Here is a 10,701-nt window from a genome sequence, read left to right on the forward strand (position 1 = left end):
CTAAAATATTTCAACAGCAAAAATAAAATGTTGGAAAAAAAAGGGGAAAAATGAAAATAATAAACCCCCAAAATAATTTCAATAACAACAAAAAAATGTTGGAAAAAAGGGGGAAATGATAAAATAAATTCCCCTAAAATAAATTTTTGACAGCAAATAAAATTGTGGAAAAGAGGGAAAATGAAAAAAAAAAAAAAAAACCAAAATAATTCCAACAAAAAATTTAAAAAGGGGGAAAAAATGAAAATAAATTCCCCAAAATTTTCCAACAACAGCAAAAAAGGGGAAAAAATTAAAAATAAATTCCCCAAAATTTTCCAACAATTCTGAGAAAAAAGGGGTGAAAATGCAAAATAAATTCCCAAAAATTAACAACAAAAAAGTGGAAAAAGGGGGAAAAAATGAAGAATAAATTCCCCAAAAATTCCAACAACAACCAAAAAAAAAAATCTAAAAAGGGGGAAAAATGCAAAATAAATTCCCCAAAATTTTCCAACAATTCTGAGAAAAAAGGGGGGAAAATGCAAAAAGAAATTCCCCAAAATTTTCCAACAAAAAAATGAAAAAAGGGGGAAAAATGAAAATACAAAAAACCCAAAATTCCCAGGAGTGGCTGAGAAAAACGAGGAAAAATTTGGGATTCTCGTGGTGCTCTGGGAGCTTTGGCTGCTGGAAAGAGAAAATAAAAATCAAAAATCAAAATAAAGGTGGAAAATTGAGAATTTCCCCAAGATTTGGGGATTTCTCAACATTTGGGATTTTTTAAAAATTGCAAAAAAATCCCAAAAAAAGAGAAAAAAAAAAGAAAAATTGAGGAGTGAGTGTGTGTGAGTGAGGTCACATTCTCAACTTCCCAAAAAAAAATTCAAAATATAAAAAAAAAAATTAGAATTCATTGCAGTTCTTGCTCTTTTTTTTTTTTTTTTTTTCCCTCCAGAAAAAAAATCCCAAAAAAATTCAAAATATGAGATAAAAAAAAAAATCCCAAAAAAATTCAAAATATTCCATTAAAAAGGGGGGAAAAATTAAAAAAAAAATCAAAATATACAAAATATTTCAGGGTTCAGCTGTTGCATTTCAGAAGTGAGGTTCAGGCAGTAAAAAGAAATAAAAAATAGTAGAAAAAAAAATTTTAAAAAATAAAAAAAAATTTCAGGAAAGTCGCTTTTTTTTTTTCTTTTTTTTTTTTTATTTTTTAGGGAATGCTGAATGTTCAGAGCTCTTGGCTTGTCCTGCTCATAAAAAAAATCTGAATTATTTCAACTGTGAATGTAGAAATGGGGTAAAAAAATAAGAATATAGAAAAAAAAAATAAAAATTTCCGTTGGTCCAGCTTCGAAAATTCCAAAAAAATCCAAAAAAAATTCAAGAAAAAGTGAAAAAAAATGAAATTTTTTTTCTTTTTTTTTTAATTTAAAAGTGCTGCAAGGTGGGGAAATAAAAATGTGCCAAAGGATTTAAAATGTGGGGAAAAAATTAAAAATTCAGGTGGGGTTGGAAAGAAAATTGGGGGAAAAAACAACAAAAAATTGGATAAAAAACCACAAAAAATTGAATTAAAACCATAAAAAATGGGATAAAAAATTGGATTAAAAACCACAAAAAATTGGATTGAAAACAAGAAAAAATAAAATTAAAAACTACAAAACAATGGGATTAAAACAAGAACAAATGGGATTAAAAACCACAAAAAATTGTATTAAAAATAACACAAAATGGGAAAAGAACAACAAAAATTGGGACTAAAAACAAGAAAAAATAAAATTAAAAACCACAGAAAATGAGATTAAAAACCACAAAAAATTGGAAAAAAAAACACAAAAAAATAGGATTTAAAAACCACCAAAAAATGGGATTAAAACAACAAAAATGGGATTAAAACCCACAAAAAATGGGATTAAAACCAAGAAAAAATAAAATTAAAAACCACAAAAAATTGGATTTAAAAAAAGGAAAAAATAAAATTAAAAACCACAGAAAATGAGATTAAAAGCCACAAAAAATGGGATTAAAAACAATAAAAAATGGGATTAAAAAACCACAGAAAATGGGAAAAAAACCAACAAAAAATGGGATTAAAAACCATAAAAAATGAGATTAAAACCCACAAAAATGGGATTAAAAACCATTAAAAAATGGGAAAAAACCCAACAAAAATTGGAATAAAACCACAAAAAAATTGGATTAAAAACCATTAAAAATGAGATTAAAACCCAATTTATTTGGGATTTTTTTTCATTATTTTGATCAACTTTTCTTGCAGCACTTGATTAAAAAAAAAGGGAAAAAAAAGGGGTTAAAAAAAAAGGAAAAACCACAAAAAAAAAGGAATTTCTATCAAATAGAAATATATAAAGTTGGGAGCTGTTAAAGGTTTCTATTTTTCCACTGCAGTTCAAGATGAATAAAATGGTGTCAAACATTCCCCAATATTTTCATTTTTTTTAAATTTTTTTGGGGTGTTTTAGGTTGAATTTAAGAGAAAAAAAAAATGGGAATTTTATTTTTAATTTGATTTTTTTGGGGGGTGTTTTAGGAAATTTATTTTTAATTTTTTTGGGATATTTTGGGAATTTTAATTTTAATTTTTTGGGTATTTTGGGAATTTTAATTTTAATTTTTTGGGATGTTTTTGGTTAGTTTTTATTATTTTTTGGGGGTATTTTAGGTTGAATTCCAGAAAAAAAAATTGGGAATTTTATTTTTTTTTTATATTTTAGGTTAATTTTTATTTTTAATTTTATTTTTTGGGGGGATATTTTAGGAATTTTATTTTTAATTTTTTTGGGATATTTTGGGTTAATTTCCAATCAAAAAATGGGAATTTTATTTTTAATTTTATTTTTTGGGGGATATTTTAAGTAATTTTTAATTTTTTTGGGGGGGGGGTTATTTTAGGAATTTTAATTTTTATTTTTTGGATATTTTAGGAATTTTATTTTTAATTTTTTGGGGATTTTTAGGTTCATTTACAGACAAAAATTTGGAATTTTTTTTTTTAAGTTTTTTGGGATATTTGAGGTTAATTTTTATTTTAATTTTTGATATTTTAGATTGAATTCCAGGTTAAAAAAAATGAGAATTTTATTTTAAATTTTATTTTCTTTTGGGAGGTTATTTTAGGTTAATTTTTTATTTTTAATTTTATTTTTTGGGGGGATATTTTAGGAATTTGAATTTTAATTTTGTGGGATATTTTAGGTTTAATTTTTATTTTTATTTTTATTTTTTGAGGTATTTTAGGTTCATTTCCAGACAGAAAAAATGGGAATTTTATTTTTAATTTTTTTTTCTTTTGGGAGGATATTTTAGGTTAATTTTTATTTTTAATTTAATTTTTTTGGGGGGGGATATTTTAGGAATTTGAATTTTAATTTTGTGGGATATTTTAGGTTTAATTTTAATTTTTATTTTTATTTTTTGGGGATATTTTAGGTTCATTTCCAGCCAAAAAATTGGGAATTTTATTTTTAATTTTCTTTTTTTGGGGATACAAGTTACAAGAAAAAAAAAAAAAAGAAAAATAAAATTTTTTTTGTTATTTTGAGGAGATTCAGGGTTTGGAAATTTGGAATTTTCACTTTTGCAGCTCTGGAGGGGTCGGAGAGGGGGAGCAGAAAAATGGGAGGGGATTTGGGTTTAATTTAATTTTTATTCCTTTAATTTTTTATTCCTTTATTTTCATTTTTATTTTCATTTTTTTATTATTTTTATTTTATTTTTTTTGTTCCTTTATTTTCTTTTTTATTCCTTTTCATTTTTTATTCCTTTTATTCTCATTTTTTTATTCCTTTATTTTCATTTTTATTTTCATTTTTTATTCCTTTATTTTCATTTTTATTTTGATTTTTATTTTCATTTTTCCCCTCATTATTTCCCTTATTTTCCCTTTTTTATTTTATTTTTAATTTTTTAAATTCCATTTTTCCCTTCATTTTCTTAACTTTTATTTCTCCATTTTTCTATTGTTATTTTCTGGTTTTTTCTATTAATTTAAAATTTTTCCCATTTTTCTCCCCTTTTCTCCTTCCCCCATTTTTCTTATTTATTTTTCCTTTTAAAATTTTCCATTTATTTCAATTTTTCCACCTCCCCTTCATTTTTTTCCCATTTCCTTTCTTTTAATTTTTTTTCTTTCCCACCACCATCAATTTATTTTATTTTATTTTTATTTTTATTTTATTGTATTCTATTTTGTTTTATTAAATTACTGTTTTATTTTATTTCATTCTATTTTATTCTATTTATTTTATTGTGTTTTGCTTTATTTTATTTTGTTTTAGTTTGTGTTATTTTATTTTTTATTTTATTGTTTTTTATTCTATTTTAATTTATTATTTTATTTTATTTTATTTTTATTTTGTTTATATTTTGTTTTGTTTTATGTTCTTTTATCTTTTATTTTATTTTTAAATTTTATTTTAATTGATTTTATATTTTACTTTATTCTATATTTTACTTTATTTTGGTTTTGTTTATTTTATTTCTTTTTTTTTATTTTATTTTATTTTATTTTAACTAATTTTATATTTTATTTTATTTTATTTTTTATTTCATTTTTATTTTTAATCCCCCATTTTTCCTCCTTTTTCCCTTTCCCCTCCTGCTGCCCCAGCTCATACAGGGTATCAAAAATGTGCCTTTAAAAACCCAAAAAACCCAAAAATAACCCAAAAACCAACCAGAACTGACAGGAACTGCCCCAAAAAACCAAAAACCACCCAAAAATCCTAAAAAAATCCCAAAATTGACAGAAAACTCAAAAAAATCCCAAAATATTGACAGAAACCACCCCAAAAAAACCCCAAAAATCAAAAAATCCCAAAACTGGCAGAAACCACCCCCCAAAAAAGGAAAAAAAACCCAAAATCACCCCCCAAAAAAACCCAAAATTGACAGAAATCACCTAAAAAATTCCAAAAATCCCAAAACTGGCAGAAACCACCCTCAAAAAAAAAGAAAAAAATCCCAAAAAACCCAAAATTGACAGAAACCACCCCAAAAAAAACCCCAAAAATCCCCCCCAAAAACAGAATTTTTTTCCTTTCCCGAAGCTGCAGCAAAAAATCAAAACTCAAAAAAAAAAAAGTAAAATTTTTTAAAAAAAATTATTAAAAAAGAAAAAGAAAAAAAAGAAGAAATCAATCAATAAAGGCGCTCCTGGGCAGGAGGGGCCACGGGGCCGATTCTGGTGGCCACTGAGAAATTCTGGTGGCCATGGGGCAGTTTTGGTGGCCACTAAGAAATTCTGGTGGCCACTGAGAAATTCTGGTGGCCACTGAGAAATTCTGGTGGCCACAGGTCAGTTTTGGTGGCCATGGGGCAGTTCTGGTGACCACAGGTCAGTTTTGGTGGCCACTGAGAAATTCTGGTGGCCACTGAGCAGTTCTGATTCTGGTTCTGTGGTGGCCACAGGTCCATTTTGGTGGCCATGGGGCACTTCTGATTCTGGTGACCACTGAGAAATTCTGGTGGCCACAGGTCAGTTCTGGTGGCCACTGAGAAATTCTGGTGGCCACAGGTCAGTTCTGGTGGCCACGGGTCAGTTTTGGTGGCCACTGAGAAATTCTGGTGGCCACTGAGCAGTTCTGGTTCTGGTGGCCAATTACCAGTTCTGGTGGCCACGGGTCAGTTTTGGTGGTCATGGGGCAGTTCTGGTTCTGGTTTTGGTGACCATTGACCAGTTCTGGTGGCCACAGGTCCATTCTGGTTCTGGTGGCCACTGAACAGTTCCAAGTGGCCAGTTCTGATTTTTGTGGCCAGTTCTGGCTCTGATTCCAGTGACCAGAGTCCAGTTCTGATCCTGGTGGCCACGGGTCAGTTCTGGTGGCCAGTTCTGGTGACCAGTGCCCAGTTCTGGTGACCAATGACCAGTTCTGGTGGCCACTGGGCAGTTCTGGTAGCCAGCTCTGATTCTGGTGACCATTTCTAGTGGCCAGTTTAGGTTCTGGTGGCCATTGACCAGTTCTGGTGGCCAGTTCAGGTCCTGGTGGCCAGTTCTGATGTCCAGTGGCCAGTTCTGGTGGCCAGTTCTGGTGGCCATTGGCCAGTTCTGGTAGCCAGTTCAGGTCCTGGTAGCCAGTTCAGGTCCTGGTGGCCATTCCAGGTGACCCTTTCAGGTTCTGGTGGCCATTGGCCAGTACTGATCCTGGTGGCCATTGGCCAGTTCTGGTGACCAGTTCTGGTTCTGGTGGCCACTGAACAGTTCTGGTGTCCAGTTCAGGTTCTAGTGACCAGTTCTGGTGGCCATTGGCCATTTCGGGTCCTGGTAGCCAGTTCTGATCCTGGTGGCCATTTCAGATTCTGGTGGCCATTTCTGGTTCTGATCCTGGTGACCATTGGCCAGTTCTGGCTCTGCTGGCCAGTTCTGATGTCCAGTGGCCAGTTCTGGTGGCCAGTTTAGGTTCTGGTGACCATTGACCAGTTCTGGTGGCCATTTCAGGTCCTGGTGGCCATTCCAGGTGGCCAGTTCAGGTTCTAGTGACCATTTCTGATGTCCAGTGGCCATTTCAGCCCCTGGTGACCATTGCCCAGTCCTGGTGGCCATTTCAGATTCTGATGGCCAGTTCTGATGTCCAGTGGCCATTTCAGGTTCTGGTGGCCATTTCTGATGTCCAGTGGCCATTTCAGCCCCTGGTGGCCATTGCCCAGTTCCAGTTCCCGGCTGAGGCAGCGCAGAGCAAACACTGAGAGTAGTGCAAAAAAAAATAAATAAAATAAAAAATAAAAACTATTCCAGAGTCTTTATTTCTTCTATTTTATTTTTATTTTATTTTACTTTATTTTATTTTATTTTATTTTATTTTATTTTATTTTATTTTATTTATTTTATTTTATTTTATTTTGGTTTTTTTAGTTTTTATTTTATTTTATTATTTTTTTTCCCTGCTGTTTCATTTCCCGGGAGCCGCCGCGGGCGGGGAACGCGCCGGGAGCTCCCGGGGAGGGGACAGCGCTGTCACCAGGGCCACCTGTGCCACCACCCTGCCCTGGGGACATCCCAAATATTCCCGGGATTAACCCGGATCTTCACTTCCCGACCCTGATGGTCTCAGTTACCTCTAAAAGAGAAGGAAATTCTGAATTTCCTTGGAAAAAATGAATCATAAGTGGATTTGTGGAACCCTGGAGGTGACAACGCTGTCACCTGTGTCACCAGTGCCACCACCCTGCCCTGGGGACATCCCAATATTCCCGGGATTAACCTGGGATCTTTCATTCCCGACCCTGATGGTCTCTGGGAAAAGGGAAAAAAGGGGGAAAAAAGGGGGGGGAAAAGGAGGGAAAAGGAGGGGAAAAAAGGAGGAAAAGGGGAAAAAAGAGGAGAAAAAGGAAAAAAAAAGGGGGAAAATGGGGAAAAGAGGGAAAAGGGGAAAAAAGGAGGGAAAAAAAAAGGGAAAAGTTTGGGTTCCCGGTGCTCCCCTTTCACTCCCTGATGTCCCCATGGGGATTCACAGAAAACCCATCCCCGGGATGTTTTTCTTATTCCGAATTAACTCCCGACCTGACGGAAATCCTTCATTTGCACTTCAAAGCTCTTTGCGGCAAATCCTCCGGAGGAGCCGCTGGGGATTTGATTTGATTTTATTTTAATTTTTTTTTGGTGTTTGCGGCAAATCCCTGCGGATCCCGCCTGCCCTTCCTGTGCTGTCCCACCCGACTTTGACATTCCAAAGGATTTTATTTCCCTGCTGGAAATTCCAGCGTTGGCATCACTTCCCAAAATATTCCAGGCCTGGTTTTCAGCTCCTTTGGGAATTTCCTGGAATTTCCAGCACTCCAGATAAATATCCAGGATATCCCAGCACTGAACAGAGCACCAGGAAAAGAAATCCGGATTGGGAATCCCGTGGGTGCTCCCAGTTTGAAGCTAAAAATCCTAAAATTGATTTTTCAGCGATTTCTTTTCCTCTGTCGTGACACCAGCCATGGTCAGGACCGGGAATTCTCCGTGCTCCCAGCTCGGATTTTGCTGCAGGATTTCCTCCAGTGCCCATCCCTGGGGTTGCTTTTTCCCCCCCAGCTCCTATCAGAATATTTGGAATGTTGGGATCCTGCAGATTCCCATCCCTGGGGCTGCTCTTTAATTTCCAACTCCTCCAGGAATGTTTGGAATGTTGTGGTCCCACAGATTCCCCATCCCTGGGGTAACTCTTTAACCCCCAGCTCCACCAGGAATATTTGGAATGTTGGGGTTCCACAGATTCCCCCATCCCTGGGGTTGCTCTTTAATTTCCAGCTCCTCCAGGAATGTTTGGAATATTGAGGTCTCACATCCCTGGGGCTACTCTTTCCCCCCCAACTCCTCCAGGAATATTTGGAATGTTTGGGTTCCACAGATTCCCCATCCCTGGGGTTGCTCTTTAATTTCCAGCTCCTCCAGGGATGTTTGGAATATTGGGGTCCCACAAATCCCCCCTGGTTCCCAATCCCTGGGGCTGCTCTTTAACCCCCAGCTCCTCCAGGAATATTTGGAATGTCGGGGTTCCACAGATTCCCCATCCCTGGGGCTGCTCCTCCCCCGCCAGCTCCTCCAGGGATGTTTGGGGTCCCACATTCCTGGGGTTGTTCTTTAACCCCCAGTTCCTCTCAGAATGTTTGGAATGTTGGGGTTCCACAGATTCCCCCATCCCTGGGGTTGCTCTTTAATTTCCAGCTCCTCCAGGGATGTTTGGAATATTGAGGTCTCACATCCCTGGGGCTGCTCTTTCCCCCCCAACTCCTCCAGGGATGTTTGGAATGTTGAGGTTCCATAGATTCTCCCATCTGGGATTGTTCTTTCCCCCCCAACTTCTCCAGGAATATTTGGAATGTCGGGATCCTGCAGATTCCCCATCCCTGGGGCTGTTCTTTAACCCCCAGCTCCTCCAGGGATGTTGGGGTCCCCCATTCCTGGGGCTCTGCTCCCCTCTCCCAACCCCTCTGCTGAGCTGGGATGAGGCCCTGGCTGGAATTTTTGTGCCACCAGGGTCACTCAGAGCCGTGGATGTGTCCATGTGTGGGTCTGTCCATGCTGTGGATCCATCTGTGCTATTCCAGGGTTTTTCTTGAGGTTCTATGGGCACCAGGCTGGCAGTGACACCCCCTGGGAGTCCTCAGGGATCTGTCTGTGCCATGGATCCATCTGTGCCATCCCAGGATCCATCCGTGCCATCCCAGGATCCATCCGTGCCATCCCAGGCTCTGTCCATGCCATGGATCCATCGTGCCATCCCAGAGTCCATCTGTGCCATCCCAGGGTTTTTCCTGAGGTTCTGTGTGCACCAGGCTGGCAGTGACCCCCTCCAGGGGTCTCCAAGGGGTCCGTGCCATGCCAGGGTCTGTCCATGCCATGGATCCATCCGTGCCACCCCAGGACCCATCCGTGCTACCCCAGGACTCATCCGTGCCATCCCAGGCTCTCTCCATCCCAGGACCCATCTGTGCCACCCCAGGGTCCATCCGTGCCACCCCAGGGTCCATCCGTGCCACCCCAGGACCCATCCGTGCCATCCCAGGACCCATCCGTGCCATCCCAGGGTCCACCCGTGCCATCCCAGGGTCCACCCGTGCCATCCCAGGACCCGGGACTCTCGGGCACCAGGCTGGCAGCGCCCCCCCCCGGGTGTGTCCCCCGGAGCCCCCGGCAGCCGCGGCGAAAGGAGAGCAGCTATTAATAACCCAGCGCAGGGCAGAGATGTAATTCCATAATGGAAGCAGCTCCGGGAACAATTCAGGGAATAAAATGTTCGGGAAAAAAGGGAAAGGGGGGGAGTTTGGGGCGGGGGCAGGATCCCAGGGGTTGCAGCTCCGCGATGCCCCCCGGCATGGAGGGAGAAACCCCCCGACCCTGGGGGGCTCCGGGGGCACGGGAGGGGTGTGAGGGTCGGGGTGCATCCCTGTGTCCCCCCCAAATCATCCCTTGTGCCCCCCCCAAATCATCCCTTGTGTCCCCCCAGGACCATCCCTTGTGTCCCCCCAGGATCATCCCTTGTGTCCCCCCTGGACCATCCCTTGTGTCCCCCCGGACCATCCCTGTGTGCCCCCCAGATCATCCCTTGTGTCCCCCCTGGACCATCCCTTGTGTCCCCCCCACCATCCCTTGTCCCCCCCAAATCATCCCTTGTGTCCCCCGCACCATCCCTTGTCCCCCCGGACCATCCCTGTGTCCCCCCCCAGGACCATCCCTTGTGTCCCCCCCGGAGCATCCCGGGAGCGGCCGTGCCCCGGAGATGGGGCCGGGGGGGGGTCACAGCCCCGGGGGCGGCCCCGGCGCGTGGCGGGGGAGGGGCTGGCGGCCTCCCGGTGCCCACGTGGTTTCTCGGTGTCTCCGGAGCGGAAGAAAACGGCGGCGGGGCCGGGGCTGCGGCGGGGACCGGGAACGGCGGCGGGACCCGGCGGGGCGGGGACGGAGCCGCATCCATCCCGGCGGGCGCCGCCGCAGCGCAGCAGCAGCGCCGGTGAGAGCGGGGCCTGGGCCGGGGGGCAGCGGGAGGGGCCGGGGGGGACAGAGCTGGCTGTCCCCGCGCCACCGGGCCTGTCCCCTCCCGCCTCAGCGCGACCCCAGCCCTGGCCCCGGCTCCATCTCCCCAACCCTCCGCTTTCACCATCCCTGCTTCGTCCTCATCCTCATCCCATCCCAGCCCCATCCCCATCCTCATTCCCGTCTCCATCCCGGTTTGTTTCGCATCTTCATCCCCATCCCTGTTCCGTTCCCATTTC

The sequence above is a fragment of the Catharus ustulatus genome, chromosome 23, assembly GCF_009819885.2.
Source record: "Catharus ustulatus isolate bCatUst1 chromosome 23, bCatUst1.pri.v2, whole genome shotgun sequence".
Lineage (NCBI taxonomy): Eukaryota > Metazoa > Chordata > Aves > Passeriformes > Turdidae > Catharus > Catharus ustulatus.